The following is a 26,098-nucleotide window of genomic DNA, read 5'->3' on the forward strand; positions in this document are numbered from 1 at the left end:
AAATCTCAAAGCCTTGTGAAATTCCAACACATCACATAGCTTCAATATTCAGATGACAACATGGTCCTTAGCCATTCCAAGGAAGATATCCAGAGATCCGTAAACAACTTCACGGCAGCCTACCATCGCTTCGGACTCTCTGTTAATATAGGTAAGACAAAAGTGTTAGTACAACCAGTACCCAATACCATCTTACAGGACGTAAGCATTTCATATAAATGACACTCCTCTTCAGCAAGCAGATCACTTTCCATATCTTGGTAGCATAATATCAGAAAAGTGCTCAAATGAGAATGAAATAGAAAGCCGAATTTCCTTGTCTATGGAGCTTTCAGTAAACTGACAAAACGTGTCTTCAATAATAAACATCTTTCAAAAAAAGCTAAACTCATGGTATACCATGCAATTGTTATACCTACACTTCTGTATGGGTGTGATACCTGGACTATATACCAAAGTGATCTCATTAAACTCTAAAAATTCCACCAACAAAAACTTTGAGCTATACTGAACATCAAATGGTATGACTATGTAACCAACACAAGCGTTCTTGAGAGAGCAAACAGCTGTAGTATTGAGGCCACCACCATGAGGCACAGACTCCGTTGGTTGGGGCATATCCTCAGAATGGGTGAAAACAGACTCCCTTGACAAACCCTGTACTCGGAGCTAGCCACAGGAAAAAGACCTATCGGCCGCCCTCTACTGCAATATAAGGACCAACTCAAATCCACCCTAAAAAACACCGGATTTGATCTTCACATCTGGGAAACAACATCTCAGGATCGGTGCCTGTGGCACCAATCCATCATACATGGTACCAAAGGATACGAGGCAGAAAGAAGAAGACTGGTGGAGATCAAGAGGCAGGCAAGAAAAAATCATGCTGAACAACAACGCCCCCTGCCAAGCATTGCTTGCCTTCTCTGCCTACGCAAATTCCATGCTCAGATTGGTCTGAGAAGCCATCTGCGATCCAAACACTGAAGGAAGAGGAAACTGAAATTCTCGGATACGAGAAATTGGCCGACGATATATATATATATATATATATATATATATATATATATATATATATATATATATATATATATATATATCGTCAATGCTTGAGGGAGTATCTATACACAGATGATGTTACAGAGTCTTAGCTTTGTACAACAGCTAAGTCTCTCTCTCTCGGTTCAAAATGTTGAGATCCAGCAACAAGCAAGAGCAAGATCAACAAGTTAAACTGCAGACCAACTTAATGCGGGTACTGGTCTCCTGCTTTATGTTTTTTTTTTTAAATTAGATTTTAGATTTGCTTCTCCTAGAAAGGTTGCCTTCACCACGGCTTATGGGAGCCCTCTCCACCCCAACACACATATACATACACACAAACACACACGGTGCTAGTTGGCCGTTGACACCGAAAAAGGGTTCATTCGCCCTTTGAAAGGCCTTGTTTTTAATCCTTCAGGGAAACTAGCCACCCTCCTCACCAAACAAGTCTGGTGGGGGAACCAGTTTAGTCGCCGATGACCCGACCATGAGGCAGGTAGTACTAGGTTAAATGGTACCAGTAACATATGATATGACATGACATATATATATATATATATATATATATATATATATATATATATATATATATATATATATATATATACGAAATAGAGAGACAAAACGGAACAAATCAAGTTATGTGTTCATGAACGTTTTGTCTTTATTGCAAGACTTCCTCTGGATGAATGAAATTAAGAAAAAAATACATATTTTTACAAAAATCAAGACAACAAAATATATGTCTTTTAAGACTCTATAATCACTTTAAAATAAGAAATAAAACAAATAAGATATATACATATATATATATATATATATATATATATATATGTACACACACACATTATGTTATGTGTGTTTATGTGCTGATGGGTGTGTTTTTTGTTTTTCTTGTTTATTTTATTTTATTTGTTTATTTATTGGTTTTATCCACTTTTATTTATTTTGTTGTTTATTTGTTGACATTTTGCTTACAGAATTCTTTTTGTGTGCGTATAAATGTATATAATTTATAGGTATAAGCTGAAATAGAGTTTCCTTCTAATATCCTTTCTTCCCTTATATACTAGATCCTTTCCCTCTTATCAAAACTTTCCATTGTCACTGCCCATTTTAGTATCATTAGAAAAATATAGATTAATTGGGTGATCTGTAACTATAAAAATATAATTTCTTTAATGAATACTTTCCTCCTTTTTAATCTGTTTCGAAAAGGATTACTTTCACAAAATTTTAACAGGACTGTTCTGTTTAACTGTAATATTAATTGAAGTTTAGGTTTATTTGGAAAAAAGTCGATCTTGTAAGATTCAAATTAACCGATTGTTTGTTGTTGAATGACGCCATTGTGAGAAATGTTTTTAATTATTCAAAATTCCTTTATTCCGATATTCCCTTAATCTGGTGAACGTATGCGAACAGCCAATGAAATTGACTGAAACTTATGATGTGGGAAGAGTCCTTATTTCAAGCGTTGTAAACGAAAGAACTAACGTTAAATTTATCGGAGTAAAAAGCAAACACAGACGATGCTGGTGTAAAAAAGGTGACAAATCTAGAAACGTTCCAGATCTCATTGAAAAAAGAGGAAGTAGAAAATAATTACTGAGTAAATATCATGCTGCTGCCATTAAATATGTTTGGAAATATGAATTTTATTATAATATTATTATAATAAGTGATGATAACGAATGCAAGCGACTGGAAACATGTAAAAGACCTAGATCAGATAATGGCTAGGAGTGTGACCATATTAAATTTTATGTGGCGTCTGCGTGTGCAAACTTATAATGCTTTTTTCTAAACGGGAACTAATCAACTTTGTTTTATAATATGTAGAGACTACATCAGAATTTTTACTTAGACCATTTTTTTTATAAAAGAATCACCACTTATCAAGGCCCAGAGGCCCCTCGAGGATAAGGGTTAAAGAGTGTACAAAGGGTTAAAGAGTGTACAGTGGTCAAAAGGACAATATCATAGTAATCGTTAGAAGTGTAAATTAGGTAAATTGTATTACTTAAGGGGGACGGCTCATTAAGAACTTGTTTACATTGGATGAAGACGGCCATATTGTAATCAGCTAAAAAGCAGGTAAACGAAAGAGAGTTCCACAGGTGTGCAGTTCTGAGAAAGAAACTTTGTTCATGGAATTTACGTTTAGCTTTAGGCATAGATAAAAAGTGTGTGAAATTATTGATAGTGTTTACAGCCAAACGAGTGTTTCTCATGAATATTTGGCGAGGGGAAAACCATAGATTGGAGCTCAGACAAGTACTTGCCATGAAACTAACGATAAAACAGAGACAGACTCGCAACATCTCTTTTGTGTGAAAGAGGTTGCAGGGAAGAGAAAAGGGCATCCCCACTAGGCTACAAAGTCTATTCTGAACTCTGTCAAGGCGGGATAAGGCTTTTCTAGCAGCTCCTGCACAGATGTGACAGCAATACTCCATTCTTGGGCATACCTAACTCTTATTTAGGTAGAGAATTGCATCAGCAGGTAGATATCTACTGGATCGATAGAAGGGTCCCATCATTTTTTCAGTGGCCTTGGCAATGGATTTGATGCACGTATTCCATTTTAGATCAGGAGTAAAGGTCAAGGCCAGAAGCTTGTCAAAACATGGAGCCTCCCCAAGACAAGAGCCATTCATTTCAATTGATGCCAGATGGGGATCAGAACGTTGATGATGTAAAGATAGAAGTTTGGTTTTAGATGCATTAAAAGTAACCTGCCACTTTTTCCCCATTATACCACGTGATCAAGATCAGAGGAAAGAGAATCAGAGAGAACGTGGTCGTTTACAGCCTTTGAAATGTTGCCATGGATGGTAGTGTTGGCAGCAAAAATGTCTATGAATGATCTAAGGATGTGATTTAGAAGATCATTAATGTCGATCGGGAAGAGAGTTGGACCCAGAATGGACCTCCGAGGGACTCCAGCATTAATACTATGAGCTTCTGATTTCTGCCCATCAACCACTACTCTTATGAATCTATCAGAGAGAAATGATTTAATAATTAAAAACAGTCACTTCTGGATTTGTAAAATGAAGGTGTAATCAGAGTTGAAAATGTTTAGGGCATTGGAAAAGCAACAAGACGCATGTTCAAAAAAAAAAAAAAGAGAGAGAAAATGAAAACAGGAGAAAATAATCAGTGATACATAATTTTTACACCCGGAACACCGATTCTCCAAAAAACAGAAAAGAATTCAAGCAGGTCTTTAAAAAAAACAAAAAAATAAATAAATAATAATAATAATAAATAAAACAAATACACTGCTGATTTTATTGCCACTTGAAAAACTAATGACTTTTTGGAAAGGACTAAATAAACGCTCATAGTGAAGAGACTTTCAAAGATCAATGACAAGTTTGCCTATTCATTTTTGATGATAAAACGCTGAATATGCGTCACTAATGTTTAACTTCGACAGAGAATTTTCTTAAGTCACTAATGTTAAAGTTCGACATGTCAAACTTAAACATTAGCGACTGAAGAAAATGCTATGTCAAAGTTAAACATGATTTTAGTTTGAAAGTGCATTTTCGTCAGTCTATTATGCTTAAAATTGAAACAATAGCAGTATATTAGTCCTGAATAGGCAGCTTTCAAATAAACAAAAACAAAAAAAAGCTAATTCTCATTTAAAAACGCATATCCTATAGAATGAAAGTTGAGAATATCATAAAATATTTACTGTCAATCGTGCAATATGATCTTGGGTGGGTCAAATGGACACAGAAAATAATGGAAAAACTCACTGTCTTTCAAAATAACATTATGAGAACAATTAGTAGATCATATTTAGAAAAGACTAGACTAGCAGCCACATCATTTGTGGTATTAGGATTATATAGAAACACAAACAGATTTACAAGATATGTCTAGAGAGAATGGTGAAAAGGTGCTACCACTAAGAATATGAAGTGATCAAATATATTCCTGGAACTCCTGATGAATCAGTCAGCTAAACAAAGTAGTGAGAAAAAGGGTATCTTGAAAATATCAAACAGTTAAATCACTGCAATGGTTTGTCTGTTTTATGTTGTAGGGATCTTCTTAGGATGATTCAATGCTGAAATAAATATGATTCATTGTAGATACTTAATTGAACACACATTGTTTTTTCTTACACCTAGCTAAGAGAAAATTATGGTTCATACCTAAGTTAGCACACTTGATCTGATATGATTTAAACTCACTAAAGTCGATTCCATAGACTGTTGCATTATCCATTAGGTCAATCAAGTACCCTAAAGCCACAACAATTAAACTTTCACACGACTACATTTTTATTCAGCTTCAGATGATGATAGAATATTGTGATAGGTTTATGTCTGCTCTGATGTTTAGCAACTGTGTTTGAAAATTTGTAGCGATTGGTTAATTAGTTTAGGAGTAAATCCTGTGCATAGAAGAAATATAAAAACATATACACCTATCTAACTTTATGTATATACAAAGACGATGTTTCTTAAGACTGAAACAGTAAATTTATTGTAGTGACAAATTTTGTTTACCTAATATCTTGCCCTTTTTAATTGAGCACCATCAACAATCTCGTTAAATGGTTTTACCTTTAAGTTTTTTAACGTGGTATATATATATATATATATATATATATATATATAAAAGTGAACGTGTCTGTCTGTCTGTCTGTGTGTCTGTGTACATTTCCCTACGCAATAACTCTGTCAATTTTTAGTCTATAGACTCGAAATTTGAAATACCGGGTACTGAGATTTGGGAAAATCGATGTGACGAGTGTCAGCCAGAAATTTGGCTGTTAAGGGGTCAAATTTCAACGATTTGACCTTTAAGAGCTCTACCAAACTCCTCCGACAATTTTGGGTCTAGACACTTGAAATTTTAGATATAGGTTCCTTGAACCTGGATCTAACTTAATAAAGTGATTTGAGCCCGAAACTATAAATTTTAAGGGGTCATAATAGGGGTCAAAGTTTTTAAAAATTAACCATTTTTTTTTGTTTTTTTGCTTTTTTTGCACAGCATACACCTCCAAACACCCGAGCAACGCCGGGCACCCCTACTAGTATATCTATAAAAGTGAACGTGTCTGTCTGTCTGTCTGTGTGTCTGTGTGTATGTGTGTCTGTCTGTCTGTGTACATTTCCCTACGCAATAACTCTGTCAATTTTTTGTCTATAGACTCGAAATTTGAAATACCGGGTACTGAGATTTGGGAAAATCGATGTGACGGGTGTCAGCCAGAAATTTGGCTGTTAAGGGGTCAAATTTCAACGATTTGACCTTTAAGAGCTCTACCAAACTCCTCCGACAATTTTGGGTCTAGACACTTGAAATTTTAGATATAGGTTCCTTGAACCTGAATCTAACTTAATAAAGTGATTTGAGCCCGAAACTATAAATTTTAAGGGGTCATAATAGGGGTCAAAGTTTTTAAAAATTAACCATTTTTTTGTTTTTTTGCTTTTTTTGCACAGCATACACCTCCAAACACCCGAACAACGCCGGGCACCCCTACTAGTATATATATATATATATATATATATATATATATATATATATATATATATATATATAATTAATTTTAAAGTTTAATGTTTTTTTTCTTGTTTTTCAATGCATTTCACTTAGCAAGGGGAGTTATTTAGTGTAAGCAATTTACTCTCTACAAACCATGTTTGCTTTGTCGCAATAGCCTAAAAGACAGGGTGGTTGGTTCCTTCGTGACATTTTGTTTGCAAGGAAACTTACTTGTTCCTCATTATCTACGTTTGATATTTTTTGCCTAACTAGCTTAGTGAAGAACAACTGCATCAAAAAATACCGAAAGTGAGACGGAAATAGCGATTTCAGGCCAAAGCCAAATTCCTTTTCTATGAATGATCATGGGATTTGGTGTTTCAAATGCCTCAAAGAGAATCTACAAAAGCATTTCTAAAACTGAAAGAAGCGCAACTTGATCTTTTCTCTAGCTATTTAATGAGGGTATTGCTGCAATACACAAAGAATCTGGTTTGAAATAAAATGCCAGAGGATGAAATCTCTCAATGTCAGGGCATTAGAGTGAAAGGCACAAGGGAGATACGGCAATATCCAATTCATGTCAACAAGAAGCATCACAATAACAAAACAAAAAACAAACAAAAGATTACACACAAAAAAAAAATCCGTGGTCAAATGTGTAACTAGCTCATTTGTTAGCAACTGAGATGAAATGTGTTGTGGTATAACATGTTGGCATCCGAAATTGCAATTTATGTTAAACTGGATATATGAACACAACATAGTAGAACCTTAGAATATGTAAATACATAAACATTTTTAAATTTTTATATAGATTATCAATATAACATTTTTTATCTAGCAAGATTTTCGTATTATAAGCCTAAAATAGTTTTATCTGAGGCCAGATAAAATTAATTCCCTGTTAACGGAACAGTTTTGTATCATTTTTATATCCCCCTACAAAGATTAAATTCATGATATAATGATACTAAATCTTATGTCTAGAATCGTTATTCTAATTTGGATAAGATCCATTACACGATTTAGATTCTAGATAGTCTTTAAAATTAAAGACTGAAGTTTAATGAATCTTAAGAAGAAATTGGTGTTGAACGACTTAGGATCAAATTCAATGCAAATCTGAAATATTTGAATTTTCAAATGGGAGGTCGTGCTCAAATTATGCCCCCTGAAAATAATTTAAAATACTTTAAAAAATTGAAATTTAGAGAAATATTTATTAATTGATATCTTACACCTATTGTTAACATTTCACAAAAATCGGATTTTTTATGCAGGGTTATCATTTGAATAAAACTTAATATACCCCACGTTTCGATCTATTACACTTAACAATTGTAGTTTAAAATTCATAATGATCGGTTAATTAATTTAGGCGTGAATCCTGTGCATAGAAATATAAAAACATGCGTACACATACGGAAATAATTACCTTTATCTTGTATTCCTTGTGTAAAAACAATAAATGTTGTAAATCATAATTTGCAAAATTTTTACTCCCTTCATATATATATATATATTTGTGTGTGTGTGTGTGTGTGAAATAGAGTTCTCAGTGGTTGGATGACCACACCCCCTTTGCTTGAGACGAAGTACGTACATTCCATAGTTGGATTTCACTGTGATTTGTTTGATCTGTTTTAGTAAATATACTTTTTTTGTGTGTGGTGTTGTTGCTCAGGTGGCAGGGTACTCACCACACATACAAGAGAATCGGGTTTCACATCCTGAGTTCGGATATGTCTAACTGATGGACCCAAATAAGGGTGAAACTCGAGTGTTAGACTTCCGGTTTGTTAGGTTGCATGGATAATGTGAGCTGCAACATTGTTGACTATGGAAATTATTATATCATCTCACATTCTGAAAATTATGTGTGTGTGTATGTGTGTGCGCGCGTGTGTGTGTGTGTGTGCGTGCGTGCGTGCGTGCGTGCGTGCGTGCGTGCGTGTGTGTGTGTGTGTGTGTGTGTGTGTGTGTGTGTGTGTAAGAAATGATAGTCTGAAATCAGAGCCAGAGAATGACAAAAAGTATATACACTCACGGATACCACTTATAAAGAAAGATATGTATAAGCAATAAATATAGCATTCATTTTAAATTTCAATGTTTTTTTTCTTTCATTAGGAGTGTAGTATAGTTTCGGTTGCAATCCACCTAAATGACAAAGTTTACAAGAAGAATCATGTGTCCACATTGTCTAGAATATATATTCTATAATTTATACCTCAATAGTTTTGGATTTTACCAAGCACATACATATCATTAACAGTCACACGTGCGCATACATTCATTTCAAAATTTGATGTAGAACTATTCTTTTCTCTATCAAGGGTTTTGCATTTTTACTCATTTTAAAAGATTTTTCAGTACAAGTACGAGTTTGTGTGGATACATCCTCTAAATATAAAGTTTACACAGAAATAATGTGCCAACGTTACTCACTATGCTGCCTAAAATATATATTCCAAAATTTATAATGCTCGGTTCATAAAAAATGAAAAAATTGTATTTTATTTATATGCATCCTCTACATAACCAATTATAAACGTAGCTTTTTAAAAATTACTATGTGTAGTTTATATATCCCTATTATATTTATTGTTGTAAGATTTAATATTATTTTGAATGGTTTATTTTATATTGCATTTTTATCCTATCATTTTTTTATATTTTATCCCTAATGTCATTTTGTATTTCTTATTTATATCTATACAATTCTATTTCTAATTTTAATTTATTATTGGCTCACATGGAGCTTTCACACAGGTCATCATAGGTCTGATTGAAAACCTGTTGTGTTTCCTGGAAGCTGAGTGACAACAAGTCTCCACAGACGTCCAGCACTCTCCACCTCCTTTGATAGCATTTGCAAACAAATTTGCGTTACCACAACAGCCTCTCACCATTGATTTCTCGCTGGCAGCAGCCATTGGTCTGTACTAGAATTTGAGTGGCACTAAGCCTCCCAAGGTCCCAGTTCTCTTTGTGCTTGCCCAGCGGAGGTCTGGTCAGCGCTCTCTCCTCAGTCTTTCCTTCCTCCTTGACCCTTCTCGGCTCTTTGGTTTCACAGTTTTAGAGGGTAATGAGGCAATGGGAGGAGATGCGTGATGGGGATGTAGAACTTGTTGATATGCAGCTTCATTGTTCTTTATTCCCTGTAACGCTTCTTCATGTTTTGCCTCTGCAGCAGTTTGTCTGGCTCATGCATGGATTTCATGTGTATTATTCTCCACATTCAAGGGTTTTCCTTAATATTTCAGCAAAATCTATGATTTGACAGGATTTTTCTTTCTTGTTAATTATTACGACATCTGGTCTTCTTCATGGATGGGTTTGTCCGTCTGTATGTCCATGTCCCATTGGATTTTGTGGTTCTTGTTAATAGTTTGTACCATTTGTCTGTACGTTCAAAATGCATTTTTTTGCATAATTCCCAATTATAATTAATTGATTGTGCCTGTTTTTGTATTCCTTTCATGCCAGTTTTTTTTTAATTATATTTTCACCCTAAACACACTGCACATTACCACTTTCGTGTAGGGGGTTACTATCAGAGACATAAGCTACTGGGGTACTATGTAGGAAGTTGGGCAATAAGATGTTGGTTCACGTTACACTTGAACTTCTGCATGTCAGTACAGTTGGAGAAGCAGGGGCTGGAATGGAATTCCAAAGTCTATCGGTTCTGGGAAAGAAACTACTGGATAAGAAGCTCTCCTACATCTAGGGATCTCCACTGTGTAGGGGTGGGATTTAGCTGCTTGTCGGGTTTGTCGAGGGTATTTACGTCGTGAGGGCACAAGTGCTTGCAGTTCGTCAGAGCATTTACCATTAAAATACTTCTAGAACAAGCAGAGGGATGCAACATTTTGTCAATGGGACAGAGGCTGCAGCTTTTTTTTTTTTTTTTTTTACACAGTGATCACCACTTACCAAGGCCCGGAAGCCACTCAGGGATAAGGGTTATTGCAAGTACATCCGTTAGTGAGGAGATTTTATGAAGTGTTTAATTAGGGGGGCGGTTCATTAGGAATTTGTTAACATTAGACTTGAAGACATCCAAGTTGTAGTCCGGAGGGAAGCACGCAGACGGAACAGAGTTCCACAGGCGTGCAGTTCTAAGAAAGAAGCTTTGTTCATGAAATCCGCGTTTTGATTTAGGCACAGATATAGAGTGGGGGAAATTTTTCACAGTGGATTCAGCTAGACGGGTGTTTTTCGTGAAAGTTTGGCGAGGGGGGACCAGGGATTGGAGTTCAGACGAGCACCTGCCATGAAAATAACGATAAAACAAGGATAGGCTCGCAACGTCTCTTCTGTGGGAGAGGGGTTGCAGGGTAGAGAAAAGGGCATCCCCCACTAAACCACGAAGTCTATTTTGTACTCTGTCAAGGCATGATAGGCTGTTTTTGGCAGCTCCTGCCCAGATATGGCAACAGTATTCCATCCTTGGCCGTACTTGGCTTTTATATAGATAGAGAATTGCATCAGTAGTGAGATATCTTCTGGAGCGGTAGAAGGATCCCACCATCTTTCCTGCGACCTTGGCAACAGACTTGATGTACGTGTTCCATTTCAGATCAGGAGTAAAGGTCAAACCCAGAAGCTTGTCAAAACACGGGGCCTCACCCAGACGAGAGCCATCCATCACAATTGATGCCAGCTGGGGATCAGAGCGTTGATGATGTAAGGATAGGAGTTTAGATGACAGTGCAGGACCTGTCAGGTCCTGAACTCTATTTTGAACCTTGTCTAGGAGTGAGAGACTAGTAGCAGATGCACCAGCCCAAATATGACAACAATACTCCATATATGGGCGAATGGTGGTCTTATAGAGGTACAGGATACTTTCAGGCATTAGTAGCTTTCTAGCACAATAGAGAGAGCCTACCGTCTTTGCAGCGGTCCTGGCAATGCTCTCAATGTAATTGTTCCAACTCATATTTCCTGTGAACGTTAGGCTGAGGAGTTTAAAAGAAATATTTTCAGATAATGAATCTTTGGCCATTGTTATTGGTAGTAGAGATAGTTTCTTGTAATTATTGAAGGAAACAAGTTTAGTCTTGGCAGCATTGAATGTGACCATCTATTTATGTTCCAAATCCACTACAGGTTGGAAGTCATCCTCTAGTGTTTCTGCCATTTCCTTAGATATGTGTTCATTTGTTTTTCTGTCATGCCTGTTATAGAGCGTGGTGTCATCAGCATATACACATCTCAGAGGACAATTTTATCGGGGAGGTCATTTATGAATATTAGGAATAATAAAAGTCCAAGGATAAACCCCCGAGGCACCCCCGCATTTATATCATATTGTTTAGATATATGACTGTCGAGGACAACCTGGATTTTTCTCTTATCTAAGAAAGATTTAATTATGTTAAGTATTCGTCCAGTGATACCATATGATCTGATTTTCCTGAGAAGACTTTCATGCCATACCCTATCAAAAGACTTAGATATATCTAGAGCTACGGCTCTACCCTCCCCTGCTTTGTCCAGTGAAATATATAAACATTCAGAGATTACAGCTAGGATATCTGCTGTGGAACGGGCTTGCCTAAATTCATATTGTTGGTTGGTCAGAAGTTTAGCATCTGTAAGGTAATGAACTAGAACTTGGTTAATTATGGACTCAAATATTTTAGTGAAAAGTGGGAGGAGGCTAATGAGGCCATGATTCAATGGGTCAGTTCTTTCGCCAGAATTCTTGAAAACTGGTACCACAGAAGCAGTTTTCCAGCAGTCCAGAAAGCAAGATTCATTAACGCATTTGTTGCAAAGTTTGGAGAGAACTGAAGCTACTTCAGTGGAGCATTTTTTTAATAGCACAGCCGGGATGAGGTCAGGTCCACATGCTTTTGAAGTGTCAAGGTTTTTTATGATAGCATTCACCTGAGCAGGGGTGATTTTCAGATCGTCTAGCATGGTGTCTGTCCACAAAGGAAAGTCAGGTAGGGTGTGATTAGCAGGGTCCAGTGTGGAGTTGGAGGCAAACCGACTGGCAAGCATGTTAACCTTCTCGGTTGCTGAGCAAACAACCTCATGATTGTTGATTGCCCATTATGTACTACACTGTTGTAGATTTTCCGGAAATCACGGGTTCCTAATTTTTGTGTTTCGATGCGTTTTTTGGTGGTTTCAGTAAATTCCCTCTTAGCTGTCGCCATTTCTTTCTTACAGTTACTTCTAATTTCTATATATTTCTGTCTGTTTGAACTGGACTTATGTTGGTTAAATCTGCAGTACGCATGCTGCCTTTGCACAATGGCGGTTGCACAAGTAGAAGTAAACTATTTGGGAGAGTGTGGCTTGCTATAAAATTTCTGCGTGGGAACATGTGCTTCGTTTGCCATTTTGAACCATTCAGTGGTCTCATTTGCGCGCTGTTCAGCAGGAAGAGAAAAGATATTTTCCCATGGAGCATCTCTGATGAGATCCCTGGTGGGTTCCCAGTCAGCCCTTTTATAATATCTCGTCGTTTTGAATAATGGCTCTTCAGTTTTGGGTCTAGAGTTTAGGGCGATTTCTACCATTATCACTGCATGATCAGCATTCCCAAGTGGGCTGTGGGCATTCGTTTTACAATTATCGTGGACTGTGGTCAGAAACAGATTTAGAAATGAAGTGTGTTGTTCTTGCTGGTCTGGGAAACAGGTTGGAAATGTAACCATCTGCGATAGGGACTGAGATATAGAGAAGTTATGTGTTGTGCTACCAGCTGCGTCTGTGTAAGTAGAGAATCCAAGCCAGTTTCTGTGGTGGACATTGAAGTCACCAAATACATGTATTTGTGCACTAGTGTCGAGAGAGAGTGCTGTATGTATGCTGCAGGAGACTTTGTTTATTATGGTGCAGTCCTGGGCCGAGAGAGAGCGGTAGAGAAAATAAAAATAGCTAATGTTATGTTGCATGTTAAGTCTAAAGTACATAAAGGCTTGGTCGTCCAATTCTAGGTTTGTTTCTCTAGTCAGGGGGAGGGTATTATGAATATAGACTCAAGTCCGTACATATGTCTGTCAGAGTCCTTATGGCAGAGTGGGAGATATCCAGGCATGTTAAAGTAATTAGAGGGGATGGAGGAGTGTAGGTTAGTCTCACTTAGTGCTAAGATTTCCTGGGTGTTTGTTAGGAGAAATGCTTACTGCATTCACTAACTATATGGTTCATCGTTTCGTCTCCTTGTCTATAGAGTCTGCATTTGCTGTTTTCTTGTGTTTTATCGATCTTTGCTTTGATATGGTTGGTTCTTATTGAGTTATCTTGTGCTGCAGTTATTAGGGATTCAGTTTCTCGGTTTACATGTCCTTTTCGCATCCATGTCCAAGTGTTTTCGTTATTCTCACCTTTTGTCATTCTTATGAATCTTCCATGTAATTGCTTCTCTTCCCAGTTTTCTTTTCTTGTTTTGTCATTTGCCTCTCTGCTTTATGGGGGGGGGGGTTTCAGTGTCATTCGCTGCCATAATTATCCTTTCAGTATTTTGCATTACATATTTTTCTAGTTCTTTTTTGTGTCATTCACACAGTCTTCTATGCAGACCAGTCCTCTGCCGCCGTCTTTCCTTTTCATGTAGAGTCTGTCAATATCATCCTTTAGGTGTAGTGCATTGTGTATGGTCATGAGTTTCCTGATCTTCTGATCAAGCTGTCTCAGTTCTTCTTTTGTCCACCCTATAAACGGTTCAGAGTATCTTACTAGTGATACTGTCCATGTATTTATACTTTTTATTATTATTGTAATTATTATTATTATTATTATTATTATTATTATTATTATTATTATTATTATTATTTGTTGCTATATTAATTTATTATTACTTTTATTAATTTTTACTATGTAATTGACTAAGCCTATAAGAAATTTTATTCTAAAATCATAATTCACCATTTATCTTAAAAAATCTCTACTCTTCCTGATGTATAAATTACTTATATATATATATATATATATATATATATATATATATATATATATATATATATGTTATTTGCTTTTGTTTTTGTGATATGTTTTGAATGAATTAAATTATTTACGAAAGTGCATTTTTACCTAAATGCGAGTTGGGAATAATTTTCCCTTTAACCAATTTGGTACGCCCCCCCCCCCATGAGGAGCGGCATATATATTGTTTTTAAAATATGATTATCCACTGACACGTGTTTCGTTATCTACGACTCATCAGAGTGGCTGAATTCAACCAATTTGATGAGTCGTAGACGACGAAACACGTGTCAGTGGATAATTAGATTTTCATAACAATATATATATATATATATATATATATATATGAATATTATGTGGATGCATATCTGATAAAAATATACTGTGTTATTCACATGTGCAAGTTCTATCCTTCCCTCTCCACAAAGGTCACTAATTTGCTTACTCACATTACGTCTAGAAACGAAAGAGTTGGAAATCCTAAGCAAATAAGTTTTATCAGTGGACATTTAATTATAGAAAACTTCACAGTGTGCATGTTCAAAAGTGATAATTTGAATTTAGTCATGTTACCTTGACGGATTGAAATCTTGCTCCATTTTTATTGTGGCCCCGGTAAGGTCACTAAGAAAAAAACACGGACACGAATATGAGTTAGAAAGGTAAAATACGTATATTGAAACAAATACAGAATATAGTCGTAGCACATTCCGGATGGTATACTACAAAGTTAACAAACTATTATTTACTACTCTCCCAACCCAAGAGGATATGACACAATGTCGGAAGGTAGGAAAATTATATAGTGCCCTTGGAGAAGAAGCATTCTGGCCCTGCAAAAATGTCTCAATAATCCCATCGATATTTTCTGGTGAGACCGCATCAGACAACAAGCGAAAAACTTGCTCCTCTCAAAACTCAGGAGGCAAGGCCTGGGAGGGTGTGTGCTTTCTCTATCTTTATAAAGTTAGGTATATTTATATTTTTCTATGTGTATATATCTTATATATACACTCCCCAATAAGTGGAGCAATTTGGTAGGCGAAATCATGGTTTTCACTTAGTATAATGCAATGCTATTCCATAAAACATCATTTTCTCTTCGTTACCAGTATTGTAAATGTGTAACCAAATAAAACCTTTATTTAAGCGATATATGTTCATTTTTTTTTTCTTTTTAGCTTTAGTTGGTAAGATATTTGACATCACATGCCATGATAAGATGTGAACTGACATTCAGGTTTCGAATCTAGAGGTTAACAATCCTGTTGCATCTAGTCACACTACTGTTCTCATAGCTCCCCTTCATTATGAAATATAACGGCATTGCATTGGAGCAGTTCATGTAACAGTGCTATGGAAATCCACTTGAATATTGGCAACAGCATTGGTGTGTAGAAGAGGCTTGCTGTCACTAATTCTAATCTCATAAAAGACTTGTTACTGCTGATGTAAAACCTTTGAAATAATAATGATAATATTTTTTTGTTTGTTGTTTGTTTTTCATGAGGGTTTCTTTTGTGAAAGAAAATGGCGGAGACAATGCTCAAGAATAATGTTTGAAGTGATGAATGAGTGTCCTGTTTTCTTAAGGAAAATACTTTGACCGGCGGCGGACGAAGCAGAAAAAAAACAGAGTTTCCTTTGAGACATGAGTAAACATAAGTATGAATATGGTGCATAATTCATGTGGTGACAGCCAATCAATGGCAGATTTCGACATAGTTTTTCGTGCTGGCCTGAATCAACAAAGGCACGTGACAAGAAAGCTAAATATAAAGGATTTGCAGATGGATATGGCATTGGCTGAATGTAAGATATTCTGAAAGATTTTGTTTTAAGTTATTAACGTTTAATGTTTGTTATTATCGATATTATTTGATAGGAAATTCGCAATATATTTAATTCATCAAAACCCTCTGTAATTTTAAAATTCAGAAAAAGTTAATTTAATTATTGACACTTAATTATAGGTTTTAAAATCATATTCTATGTAAAGTAAAAAAATACAAAGCATTTTAGCATTTCTGAATTGGAATACAGTTGTCTGGCATAATGAACCAATCTGAGCCGGGTTCATAAGGTTGGGTAACTGTTAGACTTTTTAACAATCGAAAGATTTCATATCCGAAAATCTTACAATACTATTTTTTTTTAATTACTGTTCTCTTGAGCAAATTCAATGAAAATAGAACTTAAATGAATGCATTTTTGTGCTGAGTAGAAGAGTGTTAATTTTATAAGTTTCAAGAGTCATAAAATTTATCCATATTTATCAACATAATCTTGTGTATTTTAACTATAGCTTAAAACTTATTAAAAACAGCAATAAAATTTTGGCCGAAGAGTTTACCCTTTTACACATAACTAGTTGTAACGTCAAAGATTAGAACTTTACAATATGGCAAAGAAGAAGAAAAGGATAAAAAGAAACGAAGCAACACACTGAAGATGGAGTATACCTCTGAAATATATTTGTGATAAATTTCAAACAAGTAAAATATTTGTTTATTTTCCTAATATTACGTTGTGATTTGGCTTTCAAGTGCACTTGATGCATATTTTATTTTATTCTAATTAAAACAATGTTTCTATACGAACTTTCATCCTTGACGTTATTCTCGCGTTGCCTACGCACTGTTCAAACATTTCAAAATACAACCGCTAGATACAAAGTGCGGTTCTTTACAAACATACTTCTTTCTCCAACTTTACAGCATGGCAAGGAGGAAGAAAAGGGAAAAAAGAAGAAACAAAACAACACACTGAAGATGGAGAATACCTTTGAAATATATTTGTGATAAATTTCAAACAAGTAAAATATTTGTTTATTTTCCTAATATTACATTGTGATTTGGCTTTCAAGTGCACTTGATGCGTATTTTATTTTATAACTAGTTGTACCTATTCGGCGTTATCCTGGGAGTGATTTTACTTTCAATTTTTTAAAAGCTGAATTTAATTAAGGTATAGTTTGGTCATGAAATTATTTATCTAATCAAACTAATTTTGTTGAGACAATATTGTTTTAATCTTTATTTATTGGATGTAAATAACTTTCGAAATGCGTGAGAATTTGCTAAGGATTTTAAAGCCTGAAATAACTTTCGATTTGACAGCTGAAATGCCTTACAAATTAAGAAGAGTCACAAAGCAATTTTTTTTTCTTTCAATTATTAACAAAAAACTTGTTTATGAATATACTAAAATGCATTCTGGTGGATTTGATTTGCTAATTAAATATTTTTTTTCAAATACGATTTTGTTTAATTCAACGTTGTACGCTGTGACAGATTTTATTTTAAAAAAATATTTGATTAATAGTAAATAAAAAAAATATTCATACATTTCTCATTGTTGTGAGAAAAAACACAGATACACATTTTCTTATCATTTTATCGACCTTTCAAGAAAAATAGCAACTTGTGTTCAATTAATTGAATGCAATAAATCGTTTACAAAAGATGTTGTGGTTTTAGACTTAAATAAACTAAACAGGTCAATGTTAACAAGGAAAGTAGCAAATATTTGGCTATTTATGAAGTAATTAAGAAAATAGAAATCCTAGACTAATCAGTATATGATACATTAAATAAAAAAATGATCCTCTAGCAGAGCTAATTAAATAACTAATAGATACTTACCATGTTTGATACGGTTATCTGATTATTTTAATCAACTTAAAAAATGTTGTATTTATTATTTACTAGCAGTGCTATTCGACATTGCCAAGGGCTCTAAAAATAGAAAATTTTAAAAAATTGAGTACCCTTTGATTAAAATGAAATATACTTATCCAAGGACTTTGGTTAATAGAGTTTCATAAAGTACGTTGGTTATGGTGTTCTATTTCTAAAATTGTAGGAATCTGTGATGTATATCATTTTTATGGATGTCTGATGTGGATACTGATTCGACAATATTATTATATCCCTTTTGATAAAATTGAAATATGCTTACTGCATACACTATGTAATGTAGTTTAAAAACACACACACACACACACATAAATATATATGATTATAGTGTGGGATTTTTTTTAATTCTAGAAGGAATTTGTGATGTATCTCTTTTTTAAGTGTGTATGACAAAAGAATTCAGATGCCACACTATTATTTTTTTATTACTTTGAATCAAATTAAAATACATTTATCCAATAAAGATTTTAAGCTAAATGTAATTTAATATCATCTATTATTATTATTAAACGCGCCGGTAATACTGTGAAACTGCACTTGAATCAGTAATACTGTGAAACTGCATTAAAGTGCTATGCATAGTTTTATTTATTATCATTTATTGTGGAGATCGATGATGCTGTGAAACTATCAAAATAAAATGAAATATTAACCTTGATGCAATTTATTACCATTTATTATTATAAGAATCAGTAATACCATGAAACTGCAGTAGGGTATAGCATAAATGTCTACTCCACAAAATCTCCAGCTACGGTATAGCTGGAAATGTCTTCTCAGTTATTAAATCATTTCTCTCTGATAGGTTCATAAGAGTAGTGATGGTTAGGCAGAAATCAGAAGCTCATAGTATTAATGCTGGAGTCCCTCAGGGGTCTATCCTGGGCCCAACTCTATTCCTGATCTACATCAATGACCTCCCAAATCTCATCCTAAGATTATTTGTAGACATTTCAACTGATGACACTACCATCTATGGCAACATTTCAAAGACAACCAAGTTCTCTCTGATTCTCTCTCCTCTGATCTGGAGTATGTGGTGCAATGGAGAAAAAGGTGGCTGGTTAATTTTAATGCATCTAAAACCAAACTTCTATCTTTTCATTATCAATGCTCTGATCCCTGTCTGGCATTAATTGAAATGAATGGCTCTCGTCTTGGAGAGGCTCCATGTTTTGATAAGCTTCTGGGTCTGACCTTTACTCCTGATCTGAGATGGAACACGTACATCAAATCTGTTGCCAAAACTACTGGGAAAATGGTAGAATCCTTCTATTTCACTGCTGATGCAATTCTCTACCTGTATAAGAGGCAAGTACGTCCAAGGATGGAGTACTGTTGCCATATCTGGGCAGGAGCAGCTAGAAAGTCTTATCCTGCCTTGACAGAGTTCAAAATAGACTTTGTAGCCCTGTGAGGGGTGTCCTTTTCTCTTCCCTGCAACCTCTTTTCCACAGAAGAGATGTTGCGAGCCCGTCTCTGCTTTATCATTATTTTCATGACAAGTGCTTGTCTCAGCTCCAATCTATGGCCCCCTTTGACCTAACTTACCCCAAAAAACACTCATCTAGTTGAAACCACTATCAATAATTTTCCCCACTCTTTATCTGTGCCTAAACCTAAATGTAGATTCCATGAACAAAGCTTCTTTCTTAGAACTTCATGCCTGTGGAACTCTATTTCATTTTCCTGTTTTCCAACTGACTACAATATGGTTGTCTTCAAGTCCAATGTAAAGGTTCTTAAGTAATCCAATTTACCAAATTTCCACTACTAACGATTACTATGATATTTTCCCATTGGCTACTGTGCACTCATTAACCCTTATCCTCGAGGGGCCACGGTTACTCCTTTGTAAAAGAAAAAGTGTTAAACATGGGGCAATCTGTAATCATTTACCATGGTAATCGGCAATGCCGTCAAACTGTAGTAAAATGTTAACCTTAGTGCAATTTATTTCATTTATTATTACGAGGATTAGTAATATCATGAAATTGCAGTTATGCGTTAAGCTAGTACAATTTATCATCATTTATTTATCATCATTTATTATAAGGATCGAAAATGATGCGAAAGTACAATAAATGTTAAGATTAGTACAATTTATTATAATTTATTATAAAGATTAGCACAATTTATTATAATTTATTATTAAAGATTAGCACAATTTATTATAATTTATTATAAAGATTAGCACAATCTATTATAATTTATTATTAAAGATTAGCACAATTTATTATAATTTATTATAAAGATTAGCACAATCTATTATAATTTATTATTAAAGATTAGTACAATTTATTATAATTTATTATAAAGATTAGTACAATTTATTATAATTTATTATAAAGATTAGCACATTTTATTATAATTTATTATAAAGATTAGCACAATTTATTATAATTTATTATAAAGATTAGTACAATTTATTATAATTTATTATAAAGATTAGTACAATTTATTATAATTTATTATAAAGATTAGCACATTTTATTATAATTTATTATAAAGATTAGCACAATTTATTATAATTTATTATAAAGATTAGTACATTTTATTATAATTTATTATAAAGATTAGTACAATTTATTATAATTTATTATAAAGATTAGCACATTTTATTATAATTTATTATAAAGATTAGCACAATTTATTATAATTTATTATAAAGATTGTTAAAGTCGATATTGTCTTCAAATGCTTCATGATTTGAAAGAAAGAGTCAAAGAGGAAATGAACACAATTCAACACAACCGGAAATGACGCAGAAAGAGTCATGGAGAATTTCTAGGCGTGACGTCATCAATGTATTGCTGTCGGAGATAATTATTAAACCCCATTAAAATAAAATTATTTTTTTTCTATCTTTTAGAAATATAACCAGTTTTATCTGTATAGTTATGCTCTTTTTATATATCTCTTCAGAATGTGGACGATCTGCATTTCGGTAGATAAGATTTATTATGCATACAGTCGCATTCCTTTATGTAGACTTTACGGCATATTTGAAGTTGAATAAATGAATAAAACCGATACCAGAAAATAAAAAGTATACCAAAAACTTAACAAAGAACTGAAGAAAACAGTCATGAAATATATAACGAGTGTTGTAGCCATAGAAACTGGTGTACTGTGGATTTTTCTAAATATGTAAAAGACAAGGTAGCTGCTTGCCGTAATTTATTTTCTCTGTTCAATAAAGAACAAAAACATATTGAAATAAATAAGTGCATTGATTTATGTGAGAAAAAAGTATCTATTTGATCGTTTCCTGTGTTAATTTATTCATGATAAATATTGTAATAAGCATCCAATGAATGCTGAATGCAACAAGACTATCATACAAAACTACAAAAAAACTTGAATTTGTTTCTCTATACTAAAACTTGAGCAGCAAGAATAACCACTTAAACCACATGTTTGTGTTACATTAAATTACCGCATTCAACTCTTCATCTAATGTTAACGCACAAAACACACTTATTCCTATTGAACACATTTATTGAGGGAATAGATTGTGATTTTTATTGCTCTACTTTATAAGAATACTAGCAGGGTGATCCAATGTTACCCAGGACTGAATGATGATTAACCAATGTTTCACACATCTATATTTTTATTGTCATCGTAATTGATGAAATAGCCCATTTTTCAATTGAATCGATTGATTGCCTGCTCTATTAGGGGACCCATCGCGATGCACCGGGAGAAAGCTTCACGTGCCTCTCGCAGTGACTAACTTCACAATATATTGTAGTCTACATTGCACTGTAGAGAACTTACTGTTGATTTTATAAAATTAATTATATATAATGGTTTGCATTAAAATTTAAAATGCAAAAGCCAAATACCATGCTTCAATTGTGCTCTAAACAGAAATATTAATTTCGAACGCGGCCTTGTCATATCAAAGAACCTACTGTTGATTTTATATGTTGAGCCTTTCGGCTTGTGTGGTAATAAAACTTCTCAAATGCACTTGTGATGTTAGGCTGTGTAAGATGTTAACTTCGGTCAAAATCGTCTGTTCCTTCTTTCATTGGATTGTTTCGATTATTGATTATCGATACTTATCAAAGACATTCCAACATAAAACCTAACTAAGAACACTGCCTGGCACATAAAGTACTTTCGTGTGAAATTTCATAAAAGTCGACCCAGCCGTTTTCGAGTCCATAGGGAACGAACTCACAGACACACAAATACACAAGGTTCCTTTTATATAATAACAGAGTAGATGTATTCTTACACATGTGTACAATGCATCACCGTAGCACAATAGTTTGCGCAGTACTTTCATAAAGTTATCACACCTTTAGTGAGTCTGGAAATCTTAAATATGCCAACAACACGAACTGAACACCTGTGTGTGCCAACTTCAAATCCAGTTCATTCCACAGAAACTTTTTCATCAAACCTATACCTGATCTTGTGCCTAACCTCCTGCAGAGTAGGTAAATAAATGATTAGGCTAATAATATAGTTGCTATTGCTAATTAACTGTTTTTTATTATCGATCTTTTTCAAGTTACTTAACACTGAATGCAGTTATTTTGGTGAACGTTTGTTTGTTTCAGGTTCTTTACAATTTCAAATACTTATTATTGCTTTAAATTTCTGTTTGGTTCGAATGTTATTTTTACGAACGATTTGTACAATATTTTTCAGGTATATATACCGTAAACGATAGATTCTATTAACCCATACATGAGGCCCTTAACATGCTATTACATGGTGGATGTGGAAGTAATTGCAACATAAGAGTGACTCCATATTCACCAATGTAGTTCAAGATCATACCGAGAACCTGCATGTAATTTCATCTTGACAGTTATCTGTTGAAATACAAGTATTTTCACCATGCCAATAAGACCTGTTCTCATCATTTGATTAAAAGAAAATTGATTTAAATCCATTGTTATCAAAATTATGACTCCAATGTCTATTTTAAAAAATCCAAACAAATTCAAAACATGCAGAGTTGGTACTGCCTGTTGTATAGTCGGGGGTTTCATGTTAAGATGGGGACATTCATATTGATGAGGGGAAGATACACTTATACACTTCTGGAGTATTTCTTCTTAGCACATATATTAGAGAGGGTGATCAGTTCTTTGAACACAGAAGGGGACAGTCATTACTTATGATGGAGAGGTACATTACTTAAAGATGGGTTATACAAAGTTCATTAATAACGATGATTTCACATTACCTTCAATTTGGTAGAAAGACAACACGAAGACGGCAGTTACAAAAATATGAGATGTTTTTATTCCATCTTCGGTTGAAATGATGATGACATCCAGGAATTCAAAGTCGTTTTTGCATGTTTAATGTTCTAACCTTTCGCTTTTAAAGGGGGACCCTCCTCATGTCAGCTCTGTCCGGCTGACTGTGCTGACTTCGATCTGGACTCGACTGTCTCCGATCTTCGTCTCTCTTTCTCTCTGACTTCGACTCTAGCTTCTATATTGAGAATTCATTTCTGTCATGACGTCATACGTGTGTCTGTAAACGTGATCGACCCAAGTGGCCTAAACATACGTGGTTCGGCAGATGTTTCCAAACCATTTCTGCAGACAAAAAATTCTCACTAACCTATTTTCCGACCTAACTTATTTTTCAATATGTTTTAAAATTACTATTGTTCGTTCTTCTCTAGCTGACCTTATTTTAATTCAGTTTTCATAAGCAGAATTGAACAATCAAAATTCCTTTTACAACAACATATCTAAACTATTTTATGTGAAACTGAACAATGTTAAATTCCATTTTTGAACCTTGCTTACAAAGTTCAAATCTCGGTCTATCCTAATCTCATTTTCACTTATCTACTGTTTTTCTTACCGAGCTAAGCGAGTATGCATGTACTCATATATACATGTACATATATTTACTCGCTTCCCTTACGTTGTCCTTTAGTCCTCACATTCCATGAGCGATATTTTTGACAAAAGAAGATTTCTTGTTTTCTGTGTTGGAATTTATTCATCTAATACAAATCGTTAGCTGATTTTTTCACCTCTAAGTAGTATTTTAGCTCCTGATATTAAATGGTTTCATGCTTTGTCTGGAGGCGTTTTTATAAAAAAAAAAACAAAAAAAAAACAGCCAGCAACCCTTTCAAAATCATGCATGTACACACGCAGATACAAAAGCTCATTTGCACATAAACTATCACTCTCAATGGTGGAATTGTTAACAGATTTATATATTTTAGTTAGTGCTCGCGTGTGTTTATATATGCATGCAATGATGTATATGTGTGTGCTTATACATGCATGTATGTTGCAATGATGCATATGTGCGTATTTATAGATGCATGCATGTTGCAAGGATGTATATGTGCGTGCTTTGTTGCAATGATGTACACGTGCGTACTTATACATGTATTTATGTTGCAATGATGTATATGTTCGTGCTTATACATGCATGTATGTTGCAATGATGTATACGTGTGTACTTATACATGCATTTATGTTGCAATGATGTATATGTTCGTGCTTATACATGTATGTATGTTGCAATGATGTATACGTGTGTACTTATACATGTATGTATGTTGCAATGATGTATATGTTCGTGCTTATACATGTATGTATGTTGCAATGATGTATACGTGTGTACTTATACATGTATGTATGTTGCAATGATGTATATGTTCGTGCTTATACATGTATGTATGTTGCAATGATGTATACGTGTGTACTTATACATGCATTTATGTTGCAATGATGTATATGTTCGTGCTTATACATGCATGTATGTTGCAATGATGTACATGTGTGTACTTATACATGTATGTATGTTGCAATGATGTACACGTGTGTACTTATACATGCATTTATGTTGCAATGATGTACACGTGTGTGCTTATACATGCATTTATGTTGCAATGATGTACACGTGTGTACTTATACATGCATGTATGTTGCAATGATGTACATGTGTGTACTTATACATGTATGTATGTTGCAATGATGTATATGTTCGTGCTTATACATGCATGTATGGATGTATATGTGCATAATACGTGTAGTGTTGCTCTCGTTTTTAAAATGCACAAAATAATAAATCCTAAATTGTTGACGTCAATATAGGTTGACATTATCCAACAAAAACATGAGTAACACAACGATAATCGTGTGTTCGCAAAAATGTGTATTTTGTATTTTACTCTTCGATGTTAAATTAAAATATTACTTCTGACTTGAGTTTAATTATTTACAAGTTAATTATTTCATCTGAAAAATTTAGAACAAAAGTTTTAAAATCGTGATAAATGGACATCGAATCGTGAGGTCTTGAGATTTGAAGTAAAACTCGTGACTTTGTTCACAGAACTATTTCAATTCATTATTTTGGTTTGGATTTCGCAAAATTATTCTCACAAACAAATAAACAAAACAATACAGAGTGAAATAGATAAAAGTTTTCGATGTATCTTTGCGGAGAGACATGCATCTTTAAATTATTTATCAGTCTTAATATATTTTTGTAGCTTTTTACATAGCAATTAAAATGAATGATAATTGTTTATATAATTTAATCTATAACGACTTTTTGATTTCAGAAACTATTCATTACAGCTGTTACCATGTAAGTAGAAACTTTTTCAGCATGAATCTAACATTGCATTACACTTTTTCTCTTTGTTGCTAGAATAGTGTGGTATGGGTGACCCAAGCAAAATTCTGGTTCGCATCACTCTGGGACTTTTAGGGTTAAAAAAACATGCCTTTTTAGAACTCTTTTTTTCATATTATTCAAAAACTTGATATGTATGTCTATATAGTGGTTTTCCATAGTACTGAATTCAAATATACATCTTAAGGTGTGAAACTGCACCGTTTGTCCATTTTCGCCTGGATTCAGTGTTCCCA

The 26,098-nt window shown here is 34.1% G+C and overlaps 1 long non-coding RNA gene across 1 annotated transcript in view; it reads left to right on the forward strand.

Annotated features, from left to right (window-relative positions):
- Nucleotides 1-25,820, forward strand: part of LOC145242022 (uncharacterized) — a 772,700-nt gene extending 746,880 nt beyond the window's left edge. Inside the window, exon 3 of the long non-coding RNA XR_013862639.1 lies at nt 25,789-25,820. This is a non-coding gene — a long non-coding RNA (uncharacterized LOC145242022). The remainder of the gene's footprint in view (nt 1-25,788) is intronic.
- Nucleotides 25,821-26,098: the final 278 nt, after the last annotated feature.

Source organism: Euprymna scolopes, chromosome 21 (assembly GCF_053919585.1).
Source record: "Euprymna scolopes isolate OS-2025 chromosome 21, ASM5391958v1, whole genome shotgun sequence".
NCBI classification, from domain to species: Eukaryota; Metazoa; Mollusca; class Cephalopoda; order Sepiida; family Sepiolidae; genus Euprymna; species Euprymna scolopes.